This window comes from Elephas maximus, chromosome 19, assembly GCF_024166365.1.
Source record: "Elephas maximus indicus isolate mEleMax1 chromosome 19, mEleMax1 primary haplotype, whole genome shotgun sequence".
Taxonomy (NCBI): Eukaryota; Metazoa; Chordata; class Mammalia; order Proboscidea; family Elephantidae; genus Elephas; species Elephas maximus.
The window spans coordinates 78,503,152-78,519,803 of NC_064837.1; positions in this window are offsets into that span (position 1 = coordinate 78,503,152).

Here is a 16,652-nt window from a genome sequence, read left to right on the forward strand (position 1 = left end):
CATAACTGGATATCCATCTGCGAAAACATAAAACAAGACCCACACCTCACACCATGCACAAAAACAAACCCAAAGTGGATCAATCACCTAAATATAAAATCTAAAATGATAAAGATCATGGAAGAAAAAATAGGGACAACGTTAGGAGCCCTAATACATGGCATAAACAGAATACAAAAGATAACTAACAACAAGAGAGAAACTAGATAACTGGGAGCTCCTAAAAATCAAACACTTATGCTTGTCAAAAGACTTTTCCAAAAGAGAAAAGTCAACCTCCAGACCAGGAAAAAATTTTTGGCTATGACATATCCGATCAGGGTCTAATCTTTAAAATCTACAAGGTGCTGCAAAACCTCAACAACAAAAAGACAAATAGCCCAATTAAAAAGTGGGCAAAGGATATGAACAGGCATTTCACCAAAGAAGACATTCAGGCAGCTAACAGATACATGAGGAAATGCTCACGATCATTAGCCGTTAGAGAAATGCAAATCAAACCTACAATGAGATACCATCTCACCCAAACAAGGCTGGCACTTAGCCAAAAAAGAAACACAAAATAATAAATGTTGGGGAGGTTGTAGAGAGACTGCATCACTTATAAACTGCTGGTGGGAATGTAAAATGGTAAAACCACTTTGGAAGTCAATTTGGCACTTCTTTTTTTTATAAAGGTAGAAATAGAAGTACCGTACAATCCAGCAATCCCACTCCTTGGAATATATTCAAGAGAAATAAGAGCCATCACACAAATAGATATATGCACACCACACCCACGTTCACTGCAGCACTGTTCACAATAGCTAAAAGATGGAAACAACCTAGGTGCCCATCGGCAGGCCAATGGATAAACAAATTATGGTGTATTCACACAATGGAATACTATGCAATGATAAAGAGCAATGATGAATCTACAAAATATCTCATAACATGGATGAATCTAGAAGGCATTATGCTGAGTGAAATTCATCAGTCACAACTGGACAAATATTATATGAGACCACTATTACAAAAATTTAAGAAAAGGTTTAATCACAGAAGAAAACATTCTTTGATGGTTACAAGGGTGGGGAAGGAGGGAGAGTTGAATTCACTAACTAGATAGTAGACAAGAATTATCTTAGGTGAGGGGAAGGACAACACAGGATACAGGGGAAGTCAGCACCACTGGGCTAAATCAAAAGCTAAGAAGTTTCCTTTATACAACCAAACACTTTGAGGGACACAGTAGCAGGGGCAGGGGTCTGGGGGCCATGGATTTGGGGGACATCTAGGTCAATTGGCGTAACAAAGTTTATTAAGAAAATGTTCTGCATTCCCCTTTGGTGAGTGGTGTCTGGGGTCTTAAAAGCTAGTGAGCGGCCACCTAAGATGTATCAATTGGTCCCAACCCACCTAGAGCAAAGGAAAGTGAAGAGCACCAAAAACACAAGGAAAACATTAGCCTATGGGATAAAAAGGGACCCATAAACCAGAGACTCCATCAGCCTGAGACCAGAAGAACTAGATGATGTTTGGCTACCACCAATGACCACCCTGACAGGGAACATAAAAGAGAGTCCTTGATGGAGCAGAAGAAAATTGGGGTGCAGAATTCAAATTCTACTAAAAAGACCAAACTTAATGGTCTGGCTGAGACTAGGGGAAAATCAGAAGACATGGCCCCTGGACTCTCTGTTAACACAGAAGTAAAATCATTCTGGAAGTCAACTCTTCAGACAAAGATTAGGCTGGACTATAAGACATAAAAGGATACTTGTGAAGAGTGTTCTTCTTAGTTCAAGTAGATACACAAGACTAAATGGGCAGCTCCTGTCTGGAGGTGAGATGAGAAGGCGGAAAGGGATAGGAGCTAGTTGAATGGACATGGGAAATCTGCGGTGGAAAGGGGGAGTGTGCTGTCACAGTACAGGGAAAACAAGTAGGGTCACATAACAATGTGTATAACAAATTTTTGTATGAGAAACTAACTTGAGCTGTAAACTTTCACTTAAAGCACAATAAAAAAAAAAAAAAAGAATTAGACCCAGACATTCTGCAAAAGACTAGGGTGCAGATCTACATTCTACATTCTACATTGGTGATAGCATCTGGGGTCTTAAAAGCTTGCCAGCAACCATCTAAGATACATCTATTGGTCTCCTCCCATCTGGAGCTAAGGAAAATGAAGAAAACCAAAGACATCAGGAAAAAATTTGTCCAAAGGACTAATGGACCACATGAACCACATCCTCCACCAGCGTGAGCCCAGAAGAACTAGATTGTGCCCAACTAACACCACCAACCACTCTAACTGAGATCACAATAGAGAGTCCTAGACAGAGCAGGAGAAAAATATAGAACAAAATTCACATTCACAAAAAGAGCAGACTTACTGGTCTGACAGAGACCGAAAGAACCCCAGAAACTATGGCCCCCAGACACCCTTCTAACACAGAACTGAAGCCACTTCTGAAGTTCACCTCTCAGCCAAGTATTAGACAGTTCTATAAGACAAACAATAACACACGTGATGAACATTCTCCTTGTATCGATCAAGTATAAATAACCAAATGGGTAACACCTGCCCAAAAGCAAAAAAAGAGGGCAGAAAGGGCAGGAAAACTAGACAAATGTACACAGGAAACCTGGGGTGGAAAGGGGGAGAGTGCTAATATACCGCAGGGATCTCAAGAAATGTCAACAATTTGTGTACAATTTTATTGAATTAGAAACTAATTTGCACTGTGAAGTTTCACCTAAAGTACAATAAAATGTTTTTTAAAAAAAAGACTAGGGTGGGCTCTACTTAGTAGAACCAGTGTATTTCTGTTAGCCCCTTACACCCGTCCTGGAGGCTGCTAGGAAACATACTGGATGAGCTGCTCACCGACAAAGACTCAGCAGTCACAAGCTTTAAGATGGCTTACACAATGGCCAGACTCTCTATCAGCCTGGAAATCACTGACAACACTCATTTTCCTTCCATGGCACCTGCATACAATGAAAAAAATCTAGAGAAATGAGAAACATTTCCAGTACACTAGAATGTAGCTGGTGTTATTGCAAAGGACGCTATAACTAATGTACCAACAGACACCCGGGATCCAACCAGCTTGCCAGTATTTTCCAGGCATGCAAATGAATGCCAAAGATGGAGCAATTTAAGATTTTTACCAACTTCTGCAGTCTGAAATTGATCAAACATGCCTTCAAGATGCATCGATAATTGCTGGTGATTGGAACACAAAAGATGGAAATAAAGAAGAATCAGTAGTTGGAAAATAAGACCTTGGTGATAGAAATAATGTAGGAGATAGCATGATAGAATTTTTAAAGACCAATGATTATTCATTGCAAATATCTTTTTTTCAACAACATCAATGGTAACTATTCACATGGACCAGGCCGAACTGAATACACAGGCATGAATCGACTATACCTGTGGAAAGAGACAATGGAGAAGCTCAATATCAGTCAGAACAAGGCCAGGGGCTGATCGCAGAACAGACTATCAATTGTTCATGTGCAGGTTCAAGTTGAAGTGGAAGAAACTAAAACAAGTTCATGCAAGGCAAAGTACAACCTTTGAATTTAGAGACCATCTCAAGAAGAGACTTGATGCTTTGAATACTAATGATCAAAGATCAGACAAGTTGTGGGATAACATCAAGGACATCATATATGAAGAAAGCAAAAGATGGGAAAGAAAGAAAATACCAAAATGGATGTTGGAAGAGATTCTGAAACTTGATCTTCAACGTAGAGTACCTAAAACAAATGAAAAATGATGAAGTAAAGAGCTGAACACAAGGTTTCAAAGGGTGGCTTGCAAAGACAAAGTATTATAAAGAGCTATGCAAAGACTTGGATTTAGATAATAAAAGTGGAAGAATGCTTTCGGCATTTTTCAAGCTGAAAGAACTGAAGAAAAAAGTCAAGCCTCAAGTTGCAATATTGAAGGATTCAATGGGCAAAATTTGAAAGACACAGGAGCATCAAAAGAAGATAGAAGGGAGGGGGCCAAGATGGCTGACTAGGTAGACGCTACCTCGGATCCCTCTTGCAACAAAGACTCGGAAAAACAAGTGGGACGATCACATACATGACAATCTACGAACCCTGACCAACAAACAAAGATTTAAAGAGTTGACCTGAGTGACAGAGACCGAGAATGAACAACTACGGGGAAGCAGCAACTGTTTTCAGAGCCTGGAGCCAGCGTTCCAGTCAGGAGACCTTGGCGCCGGGCTTTGGACTGGGTGCAGCGGAGCTGAGTAGGGCATCCTGTGATGGTGCAAACACGGGGCGCAGCCCTAACCCCCTGAACTGACCTCAGGAGGGGGCCCAGCCAGTCCGCGAGAGCGGCGCAGCGACGCGGCAGGCAAGAGGAGAAGTCGCCGGGAGGCAGCGACTGGTATTGGAGCGGGGAGTGCAGCATCCCAGCCAGGAAACCTTGGCGCGGGGCTTTGGACTGGACGCAGGGGCGCTGAGCACGACATCCTGTGATGGTACAAACACGGGGCGCAGCCCCAGCCCCCTGAACTGACCTCAGGGGGCAGCCCAGCCAGTCCGCGTGGGCGGCGCAGCGATGCGGCAGGCAGGAGGAGAAGTCGCCGGGAGGCAGCAACTGGTTTTGGAGCCGGGAGTGCAGCATCCCAGTCGGGGAACCTTGGCACAGGGCTTTGGATTGGCAGCGGAGGAACTGACCGCGGCTTCTGAGACAGCGCAAGCACGGGATGTGGGCCTGACCCTCAGGGGCGATCTCTACCCAGCCAGTGCACACAGGCTACGTGCCCCTCAGGAATCTCAGATAAAACAGTCATCCCAAGCAAGATAAGTAACTTTGTCTATATTCCGGGGTGCTACTCTCTCCTGTTTTTCTGAACCCTCCCCTCCCCTTCACAGGTGGCTTCATTAACATTGGAATTTCCTGAGCCAGAGGGAGAACTGCTCCACGTTTTTTCTTTTCCTTTTTTTATTTTTGGTCTTTTCCTAACCCATTCTTCTGGCCTCAGAGAAGCAACCACAAAAAAACCCAGGGGCCAAAAATCCTTCCCTAATTGGACTAAAAGTACAGAACCAGCTCCAGCCAGGCATATGTAATCCACAGTCTCGGGCTTTCATCCCTACAGGGAACAAGGTGGCTATTATAATGCAAAGGCATTTCTGATAGGGATCTGACTGCATTTGTTTTAGCGGATTTAATGGAAAGACAAGTTTCCCAGGTCTGATATCTCTTGCTTATTCAACAGAGCCCTCACTGAAACACAACAGGGAACTGAGGGCTGAAGCTCCCCCCAGACCACCTAGCCTCCTGTCTTAGGGGTCTAAGGAGGGTGGCACCCACCAATCTGTAGAGGTACTTGCATTGGGGGCCTAAGGTACACCTGCAGAGCCGAACCACCAAGGTGCTTTAGGAATAGAGACACGCCTACCTCACTGACACTTGGGGGAAGCCTGTCAGCATCCTGCACCCCCTGGAGTGTGAATCCCAGCTGCTACTAGAATCTGGTGGACACAACTATCAACACTACTTCTCAAGGTGGATAGGTGACAGTGTGCATCACACACTTGATGACCCAAAATCAGATTCTACTCAAGAATAGTGAATGGACTCAGGCATATGTATCTGGTAAGAGCCCAAACCAGCTGGTAATAGGTCATAAGAGAGTCAACGGCTACAACAATCAAGACAGCACAATCTAGTAGCCCATCTATGTATATTGAAAGAATACAAAACAAGATAAGACTCAGTAAGCAAATATAGAATAAATCACTACAATATCTTAGAGATGGCTCGGACATAGCAATCGATACGAAACCACACACAGAAGCAGACCATGATTGCTTCTACAACCCCCCAAACTAAAGAATCAAAATCTTTCCCAAATGAAGATACAATCCTGGAATGACCAGATACAGAATATAAAAAACTAATTTACAGAATGCTTCAAGACATCAGGGATGACCTCAGAAATGAAATAAGGCAAGCTACAGAAAAAGCCAAGGAACACACTGATAAAGCAGTTGAAGAACTCAAAAAGATTATTCAAGAACATAGTGGCAAAATTAATAAGTTGTAAGAATCCATAGAGAGACAGCATTCAGAAATCCAAAAGATTAACAATAAAATTACAGAATTAGATAACGCAATAGGAAGTCAGAGGAGCAGACTCCAGCAATTAGAATGCAGAGTGGGAAATTTGGAGGACCAGGGAATTAACACCAATATAGCTGAAAAAAAAAATCAGATAAAAGAATTTAAAAAAATGAAGAAACCCTAAGAATCATGTGGGACTCTATCAAGAAGGATAACTTGCGTGTGATTGGAGTCCCAGAACAGGGAGGGATGACAGAAAACACAGAGAGAATAGTTGAAGATCTGCTGACAGAAAACTTCCCTGACATCATGAAAAACAAAAGGATACCTATTCAAGCTGCTCATCGAACCCCATTTAAGACTGATCCAAAAAGAAAAACACCAAGACATATTATCATGAAACTTGCTAAAACCAAAGATAAAGAGAAAATTTTCAAAGCAGCCAGGGATAAAAGAAAGGTCTCCTACAAAGGAGAATCAATAAGTTCAGACTACTCAGCAGAAACCATGCAGGCAAGAAGGCAATGGGATGACATATATAGAGCACTGAAAGAGAAAAACTGCCAGCCAAGGATCATATATCCAGCAAAACTCTCTCTGAAATATGAAGGCGAAATTAAGATATTTACAGATAAACACAAGCTTAGAGAATTTGCAAGCAACAAACCAAAGCTACAAGAAATACTAAAGGAAATTGTTTGGTCAGAAAACCAATAATATCAGATACCAGCACAACACAAGGTCACAGAACACAGCATCCTGATATCAACTCAAATAGGGAAATCACAAAAACAAATTAAGATTAATTAAAAAAAAAAAAAGGCTCAAAACAGGGAATCATTGAAGTCAATTTGTAAAAGATCACAATAATCAAAAAGAGGGACTAAATACAGGTGGCATAGAATTGCCATATGGAGAGGGATACAAGGCGATATAGGACAATACAAGTTAGGTTTTTACTTAGAAAAATAGGGGTAAATATTAAGGTAACCACAAAGAGGTATAACAACTCCATAACTCAAAATAAAATCCAAGAAAAACGTAATGACTCAGCAAACATAAAGTCAAGTACTATGAAAATGAGGAACACACAATTTACAAAGAAAAACATCTCAGCACAAAAAAGTAAGTGGAAAAATGAAATTGTCAACAACACACACAAAAAGGCATCAAAATGACAACACTAAACACATACTTATCTATAATTACGCTGAATGTAAATGGACTAAATGCACCAATAAAGAGACAGAGAGTCTCAGACTGGATAAAGAAACACAATCCGTCTATTTGCTGCCTACAAGAGACACACCTTAGACCTAGAGACACAAACAAACTAAAACTCAAAGGATGGAAAAAAATATATCAAGCAAACAATAAGCAAAAAAGAGCAGGTGTAGCAAAATTAATTTCCGACAAAATAGACCTCAAAGTTAAATCCACCACAAAGGATAAAGAAGGACACTACATAATGATAAAAGGGACAATTGACCAGGAAGATATAACCATATTAAATATTTATGCACCCAATGACAGGGCCGCAAGATACATAAATCAAATTTTAACAGAACTGAAAAGTGAGATAGACACCTCCACAATTATAGTAGGAGACTTCAACACACCACTTTCGGAGAAGGACAGGACATCCAGTAAGAAGCTCAATAGAGACACTAATTACTACAATCAACCAACTTGACCTCATTGACTTACACAGAACTCTCCACCCAACTGCTTCAAAGTATACTTTTTTTCTAGCGCACATGGAACATTCTCTAGAATAGACCACATATTAGGTCATAAAACAAACCTTTGCAGAATCCAAAACATGGAAATATTACAAAGCATCTTCTCAGACCACAAGGCAATAAAAGAGGAAATCAATAACAGAAAAATCAGGGAAAAGAAATGAAATACTTGGAAACTGAAGAATACCCTGCTGAAAGAGGACTGGGTTATAGAAGACATTAAGGAGGGAATAAAGAAATTCATAGAATGCAACGACAATGAAAATACTTCCTATCAAAACCTCTGGGACTCAGCAAAAGCAGTGCTCAGAGGCCAACTTATATTGATAAATGCACACATACAAAAAGAAGAAAGAGCCAAAATCAGAGAACTGTCCCTACAACTTGAACAAATAGAAAGTGAGCAACAAAAGAATCCATCAGACACCAGAAGAAAACAAATAATAAAAATTAGAGCTGAACTAAATGAATTAGAGAACAGAAAAACAATTGAAAGAATTCACAAAGCCAAAAGCTGGTTCTTTGAAAAAATTAACAAAATTGATAAACCATTGGCTAGACTGACTAAAGAAATACAGGAAAGGAAACAAATAACCCGAATAAGAAACGAGATGGGCCACATCACAACAGACCCAACTGAAATTAAAAAAATCATATCAGATTATTATGAAAAATTGTACTCTAACAAATTTGCAAACCTAGAAGAAATGGATGAATTCCTGGAAAAACACTACCTACCTAAACTAACACAATCAGAAGTAGAACAACTAAATAGACCATATCAAAAAAAGAGATTGAAACTGTGATCAAAAAACTCCCAACAAAAAAAAGCCCCGGCCCAGATGGCTTCACTGCAGAGTTCTACCAAACTTTCAGAAGAGAGTTAATACTACTACTAAAGGTATTTCAAAGCATAGAAAATGATGGAATACTACCTAACTCATTCTATGAAGCCACCATTTCCCTGATACCAAAACCAGGTAAAGACATCATAAAAAAAGAAAATTGCAGACTTATATCCCTCATGAACATAGATGCAAAAATCCTCAACAAAATTCTAGCCAATAGAATTCAACAACATATCAAAAAAATAATCCACCATGACCAAGTGGGATTTATACCAGGTACGCAAGGCTGGTTTAAAATTAGAAAAACCATTAATGTAATCCACCATATAAATAAAACAAAAGACAAAAACCACATGATCTTATCAATTGATGCAGAAAAGGCATTTGACAAAGTCTAACGCCCATTTATGATAAAAACTCTCACCAAAATAGGAATTGAAGGAAAATTCCTCAACATAATAAAGGGCATCTATACAAAGCCAACAGCCAACATCACTCTAAATGGAGACAGCCTGAAAGCATTTCCCTTAAGAACGGGAACCAGGTAAGGATGCCCTTTATCACCGCTCTTATTCAACATTGTGCTAGAGGTCCTAGCCAGAGCAATTAGGCTAGACAAAGAAATAAAGGGCATCCAGACTGGCAAGGAGGAAGTAAAATTATCTCTATTTGCAGATGACATGATCTTATACACAAAAAACCCTAAGGAATCCTCAAGAAAACTACTGAAACTAATAGAAGAGTTTGGCAGTATCTCAGGTTATAAGATAGACATACAAAAATCACTTGGATTCCTCTATATCAACAAAAAGAACCTCGAAGAGGAAATCACCAAATCAATACCATTCACAGCAGCCCCCAAGAAGATAAAATACTTAGGAATAAATCTTACCAAAGATGTAAAAGACCTATACAAAGAAAACTACAAAGTACTACTACAAGAAACTAAAAATGACCTACTTAAGTGGAAAAACATACCTTGCTCATGGATAGGAGGACTTAACATAGTAAAAATGTCTATTCTACCAAAAGTCATCTATACATACAATGCACTTCCGATCCAAATTCCAAAGTCATTTTTTAATGTGATGGAGAAACAAATCACCAACTTCATATGGAAGGGAAAGAAGCCTCAGATAAGTAAAGCATTACTGAAAAAGAAGAAAGTGAGAGGCCTCACTCTACCTGATTTCAGAACCTATTATACAGCCACAGTAGTCAAAACAGCCTGGTATTGGTACAACAACAGGCACATAGACCAATGGAACAGAATTGAGAACCCAGATATAAATCCATCCACCTATGAGCAGCTGATATTTGACAAAGGCCCAGTGTCAGTTAATTGGGGAAAAGATAGTCTTTTTAACAAATGGTGCTGGCATAACTGGATATCCATTTGCAAAAAAAATGAAACAGGACCCATACCTCACACCATGCACAAAAACTAACTCCAAGTGGATCAAAGACCTAAACATAAAGACTAAAACGATAAAGATCATGGAAAAAAAAAATAGGGACAACATTAGGAGTCCTAATACAAGGCATAAACAGAATACAAAACATTACCAAGAAGGACGAAGAGAAAGCAGATAACTGGGAGCTCCTAAAAATCAAACACCTATGCTCATCTAAAGACTTCACCAAAAGAGTCAAAAGACCACCTACAGACTGGGAAAGAATTTTCAGCTATGACATCTTCGACCAGTGCCTGATCTCTAAAATCTATATGATTCTGTCAAAACTCAACCAAAAAAGACAAACAACCCAATCAAGAATTGGACAAAAGATATGAACACGCACTGCACTAAAGAAGATACTCAGGCAGCTAACAGATACATGAGAAAATGCTCTCCATCATTAGCCATTAGAGAAATGCAAATTAAAACTACGATGAGATTCCATCTCACTCCAACAAGGCTGGCATTGATCCAAAAAACACAAAATAATAAATGTTGGAGAGGCTGTGGAGAGATTGGAACTCTTATACACTGCTGGTGGGAATGTCAAATGGTACAACCACTTTGGAAATCTATCTGGCATTTTCTTAAAAAGTTAGAAATAGAACTACCATACAACCCAGAAATCCCACTCCTCGGAAAATACCCTAGAGAAATAAGAGCCTTCACACAAACAGATATATGCACACCCTTGTTTATTGCAGCACTGTTTACAATAGCAAAAAGCTGGAAGCAACCAAGGTGTCCATCAATGGATGAATGGTTAAATAAATTGTGGTATATTCACACAATGGAATACTACACATTGATAAAGAGCAGTGATGAATCTGTGAAACATTTCATAACATGGAGGAACTTGGAAGGCATTATGCTGAGCGAAATTAGAGGCAAAAGGACAAATATTGTATAAGACCACTATTATAAGATCTTGAGAAATAGTATAAACTGAGAAGAACACATACTTTTGTGGTTACGAGGGGGGGAGGGAGGGAGGGTGGGAGAGGGTTTTTTTTACTGATTAGTTAGTAGATAAGAACTACTTTAGGTGAAGGGAAGGACAATACTCAATACATGGAAGGTCAGCTCAACTGGACTGGACCAAAAGCAAAGAAGTTTCCGGGATAAAGTGAATGCTTCAAAGGTCAGGGGAGCAAGGGCGGGGGTTTGGGGACCATGGTTTAAGGGGACTTCTAAGTCAATTGGCAAAATAATTCTATTATGAAAACATTCTGCATCCCACTTTGAAATGTGGTGTCTGGGGTCTTAAAAGCTAACAAGTGGCCATCTAAGATGCATCAATTGGTCTCAACCCACCTGGATCAAAGGAGAATGAAGAACACCAAGGTCACACGATAACTATGAGCCCAAGGGACAGAAAGGGCCACATGAACCAGAGACTTACATCATCCTGAGACCAGAAGAACTAGTTGGTGCCCGGCCACAACTGATGACTGCCCTGACAGGGAGCACAACAGAGAACCCCTGAGGGAGCAGGAGATCAGTGGGATGCGGACCCCAAATTCTCACAAAAAGGCCATACTTAATGGTCTGACTGAGACTAGAGGAATCCCGGCGGTCATGGTCCCCAAACCTTCTTTTGGCCCAGGACAGGAACCATTCCCGAAGACAACTCATCAGACATGGAAGGGACTGGACAGTGGGTAGGAGAGAGACGCTGATGAAGAGTGAGCTATTTGTATCAGGTGGACACTTGAGACTGTGTTGGCATCTCCTGTCTCTAGGGGGAATGGAGGGTAGAGAGAGTTGTAAGCTGGCAAAATTGTCACGAAAGGAGAGACTGGAAGGGCTGACTCATTAGGGGGAGAGAAAGTGGGAGTATGGAGTAAGGTGTATATAATCTTATATGTGACAGACTGACTTGACTTGTAAACGTTCTCTTGAAGCTCAATAAAAATTAAAAAAAAAAAAAAATGAAGGAGAACCAGACCCTAGGAGAAGATTTCAATTGGGTGCAGCAAATAAACCATGACATTGCAAAAAAAAAAAAAAAAAGATGGAATACACGCAGTCACTGTACCAAAAAGAATTTGTCAAAGTTTCAATATTTCAGTAGCATATGATCAAGATCAAAGACCACAGCCTTCAGTATGGATTGCACCTCAACATAAAGAAAACAAAAATCCTCACAACTGGACCAAGGAGCAACATCATGATAAACGGAGAAAAGACTGAAGTTGTCAAGGATTTCATTTTACTTGGATCCACAATCAACAGCCATGGAAGCAGCAGTCAAGAAATTAAAAGACGCATTGGATTGGGCAAATCTTCTGCAAAGGACCTCTTTAAAATGTTGAAGGGTAAAGATGTCACCTTGAAGACTAAGGTGCGTCTGACCCAAGCCATAGTATTTTCAGTTGCATCATATGCATGTGAAAGCTGGACAATGAATAAAGAAGACCGAAGAAGAATTGACGCCTTTGAATTTTGGTGTTGGCGAAGAATATTGGATATACTATGGACTGCCAAAACAACAAACAAATCTGTCTTGGAAGAAGTACAACCAGAATGCTCCTTGGAAGCAAGGATGGCAAGACTGTGTCTTACATACTTTGGACATGTTGTCAGGAGGGATCAGACCCTGGAGAAGGACATCATGCTTGGCAAAGTACAGGGTCAGCAGAAAAGAGGAAGACCCTCAACGAGGTGGATTGACACAGTGGCTGCAACAATGAGCTCAAGCATAACAACGATTGTAAGGATGACGTAGGACCGGGCAGTGTTTTGTTCTGTTGTGCATAGGGCCGCTATGAGTTGGAACCGACTCAATGCACCTAACAACAACAACAACATGATCAAGAACGGAAAGTACTGAAGGGAGAAGTCCAAGCTGCACTGAAGGCATTGGTGAAAAACAAGGCTCCAGGAATTGATGAAATACCAATTGAAATATTTCAACAAACTGATGCAACACTGGAAGTCTTCACTAGTTTATGTCAATAAATTTGGAAGACAGCTACCTGGTCAACTGACTAGAGGTTGTTGTTAGGTGCCATCAAGTTGGTTCTGACTCATAATGACCCTATGTACAACAGAACAAAACAGTGCCTGGTCCCGTGCCATCCTTAAATTGTTGCTAGGCTTGAGCCCATAGTTGCAGCCACTGTGTCAATCCATCTAGTTGAGGGTCTTCCTCTTTTTTGCTTATCCTCCACTTTACCACTGTCCTTCTCCAGAGACTGGTCCCTCCTGAATAACACATCCAAAGTATGTGAGACGAAGTCTCACCATCCTTGCTCCTAAGGAGCCTTCTGGCTGTACTTCTTCCAAGTTAGGTTTTGGCCCACCAGTCCGAGTGGGGGGTGTATAGAGGTGAGGTTATCAATGAAGTCTTAGTTCATGTCAGTCTTAGTTCATGTAGGTCCAAGGGTCTCAGACCCATCCTGTAGTGATTTCCGCAGTTCCAGAATGCATAATTGGAATAGATATGCTCAGCAACCGGCAACATTGTATCCCTGACAAGTGAAGTAGGAGCTATTATAGTAGGAAAAGCCAAGTGGAAGCCACTAAAACTGTTGTTACTGGAGACAAACAATAAATAAAAAGCCATACTGCATTCCTGGAGGACTTGAAGGATGCAGGGGTGGTGATTCCTACCACATTCCTATTCAACTCTCTTATCTGTCCTGTGCATATAAACAGATGGATTTTGGAGAATGACAGTGGATTATTGAAAACTTAATCAGGTTGTGACTCCAACTGCAGCTGCTGTTTCAGATGTGGTTTCATTGCTTGAGCAACTTACTACATCTCCTGGTACCTGGTATGCAGCTATTGATCTGGATAAGGCTTTTTTCTCCGTATCTGTTTCAAAGGACCGCCAGAAGCACTTCACCTTCATCTAGCAAGGCCAGCAATACACCTTCACGGTCCTGGCCCAGAGGTATATCAACTCTCCAGCCCTGTGTTATAATTCAGTCTGCAGGGAACTGGATCACCTTTCCTTTCTACAAGATGTCACACTAGTCCAGTACATTGATGATGTTATGCTAATTGGACCTAGTAAGTAAGAAGTGTCAATGACCCTGGACTTATTGGTAAAACATTTGCGTGCTAGTGGACAGGAAATTAATCCAACAAAAATCCAGACATCTTCCACTCAGAGAAATTTCTCAGGGTCCTTCTAAAGTGAAAGATAAGTTATTGTATCTGGCCCCTCCCACAAAGAAAAAGGAGGCATACCACCTTATTGGTCTCTTTGGATTTTGGAAGCAATATACCCCTCATTTGGGTGTGCTACTCCAGCCTATTTATCAAATGATTTGAATAGCTACTAGTTTTGTGTGGGGCCCAGGTAAGTGAAGGCTCTGCCATAGGTTCAGGCTACCATGCAAGCCACACTGCCACTTGGGTCATATGTTTGGGCTGATCCAATGGTGCTTGAATTATCAGTGGTAGGTAGAGATGATGTTTGGGGTCTTCGGCAGGGCCCTACTGGTGAATCACAGAGCAGATCCTTAAGATTTTGGAGCAAAGCTCTGCCATCCTCTGCAGATAAGAACTTTTCTTTTGAAAAACAGCTTCTGGCTTGGTACTGGGCCTTTGTAGAGACTGAATACTTAACTATGGCCCTCCAAGTCACCATGCAGTCTGAATGGCCCAGCATGAAATGTGTGTTGTCTGACCTGCAGAGTCACAAAGTCGGCTGTGCACATCAATACTCGGTCATGAAATGGAATTGGTATGTACGATATTTTGCCTAAGCAGGATCTGAAAGCACAAGTAGGTTGCATGGGGACATGGCCCAAATGCCCATGGCTTCCACTGCTGTGACATTAACTGCCCTCTCCCAGTTTAAATCTATGGCCTCATGGGGAGTTCCTTCTGATCAGCTGACTGAGGAAGAGAAAACTCATGCCTGGTTTACAGTTGGTTCTGGTTGATATAAACACTGGTGGAAAGTGGAAAACAGTACACTACAGCCTCTTGCTGGGACCTCCCTGAAGAACAGTGGTGAAGGGAAATCCTCCCAGTGGGTAGAATTTCAAACAGTGCACCTCGTGGTTCACTTTCTTTGGAGGAGAAATGGCCAGATGTGCAGTTGTATACTGATTCAGGGGTGTGGTCAATGGTTTTGCTGGATGGTCAGGGACTTGGAGGAACATGCTTGGAAAATTGGAGAGGAGGTATGGGAGAGAGGTATGTGTCTAGACTTCTCTGAACGAGCCAAAGAAGTGAAAGTATTTTTGATTCATGTGAATGCTAACCAAATGGTGACTTTGACAGAGGAGGATTTTAACAATCAAGTGGATAGGATGACATGTTCTATATAAACCAGTCATCTTCTTTCCCCAGCCATTCCCATCATTACCCAAAGGGCTCATGAACAAAGTGGTGATGGTAACAGAGATTGAGGTTATGCAGGGGCTCATCAACATGGACTTCCTCTCACCAAGACCGACTTGGCTACAGCCATACATAGCTGAGTGCTTAGCCTGCCAGCAGCAGTAACCAGCACTGGGTCCTCGACATGGCACCATCCTTAAAGGGAATCAGCCAGTAACTTAATGGTAGGTTTATTACATTGTACTGCTTCCATCATGAAAAGGGCAGTGTTTTGCTCTTACTGGAATAGACACTCTGGATATGGATTTGCCTTCCCTACGTGCAATGCTTCTGCCAAAACTACCATCTATAGACTTACAGAATACCTTAACCATTGCCATGGTATCCAACACAGCATCGCCTTGGATCAAGGGATTCATTTCACGGCAAATGAAGTGTGACAATGTGCCCATGATCATGGAATTCGCTGGTCTTACCATGTTCCACATCATCCTGAATCTGCTGACTTGATAGAATGAAGGAATGGCCTTCTAAAGACATTATTACAGTGCCAGCTAGGTGACAATGCCTGCTGGGTTGGGGCAATGTTCTCTACTAGGCTTCATATGCTCTAAACCAGGGTCCAATACAAGGTGCTGTTTCCCTCAAAGCCAGATTCATGGGTCCAGGAATCGAGGGTTGGAAATGGGAGTAGCACCACTCACTATTAACCCTAGTGGCTCACTCACAATTTTTTTGCTTTCTGTCACCATGACCCTATGCTCTGCTGGTCTAGAGGTCTTAGTTCCAAGGGGAGGAATGCTCCCACCAGGAGACATATCACTGATTCCATTGAACTGGAAGTCAAGAATGCCAGCCAGCCACTTTGGAATCCTCATGCCTCTGGATCGGCAGGCAAAGAAGTGAGTTGCCATATTGGGTGGAGTGATTGATCCTGATTACCAAGAGGAAATCAGATAGATATAACATAATGGAGGTAAAGAAGAGTATGTCTGGAATACAGGAGATCTCTTCAGACATCTCTTAGTACTGTTATGCCCCATGACTGAAGTCAATGGAAAATTATGGCAACCCAATTCCAATAGGACTACTAATAGCTCGGACCCTTCAGGAATGAAGGTTTGGTTCACCCTACCAGGCAAAGAACCATGACCAGCTGAGGTGCCTGCTGAGGGTAAAGGGAACACAGAATGGATGGTGGAAGAAGGTAATTCTA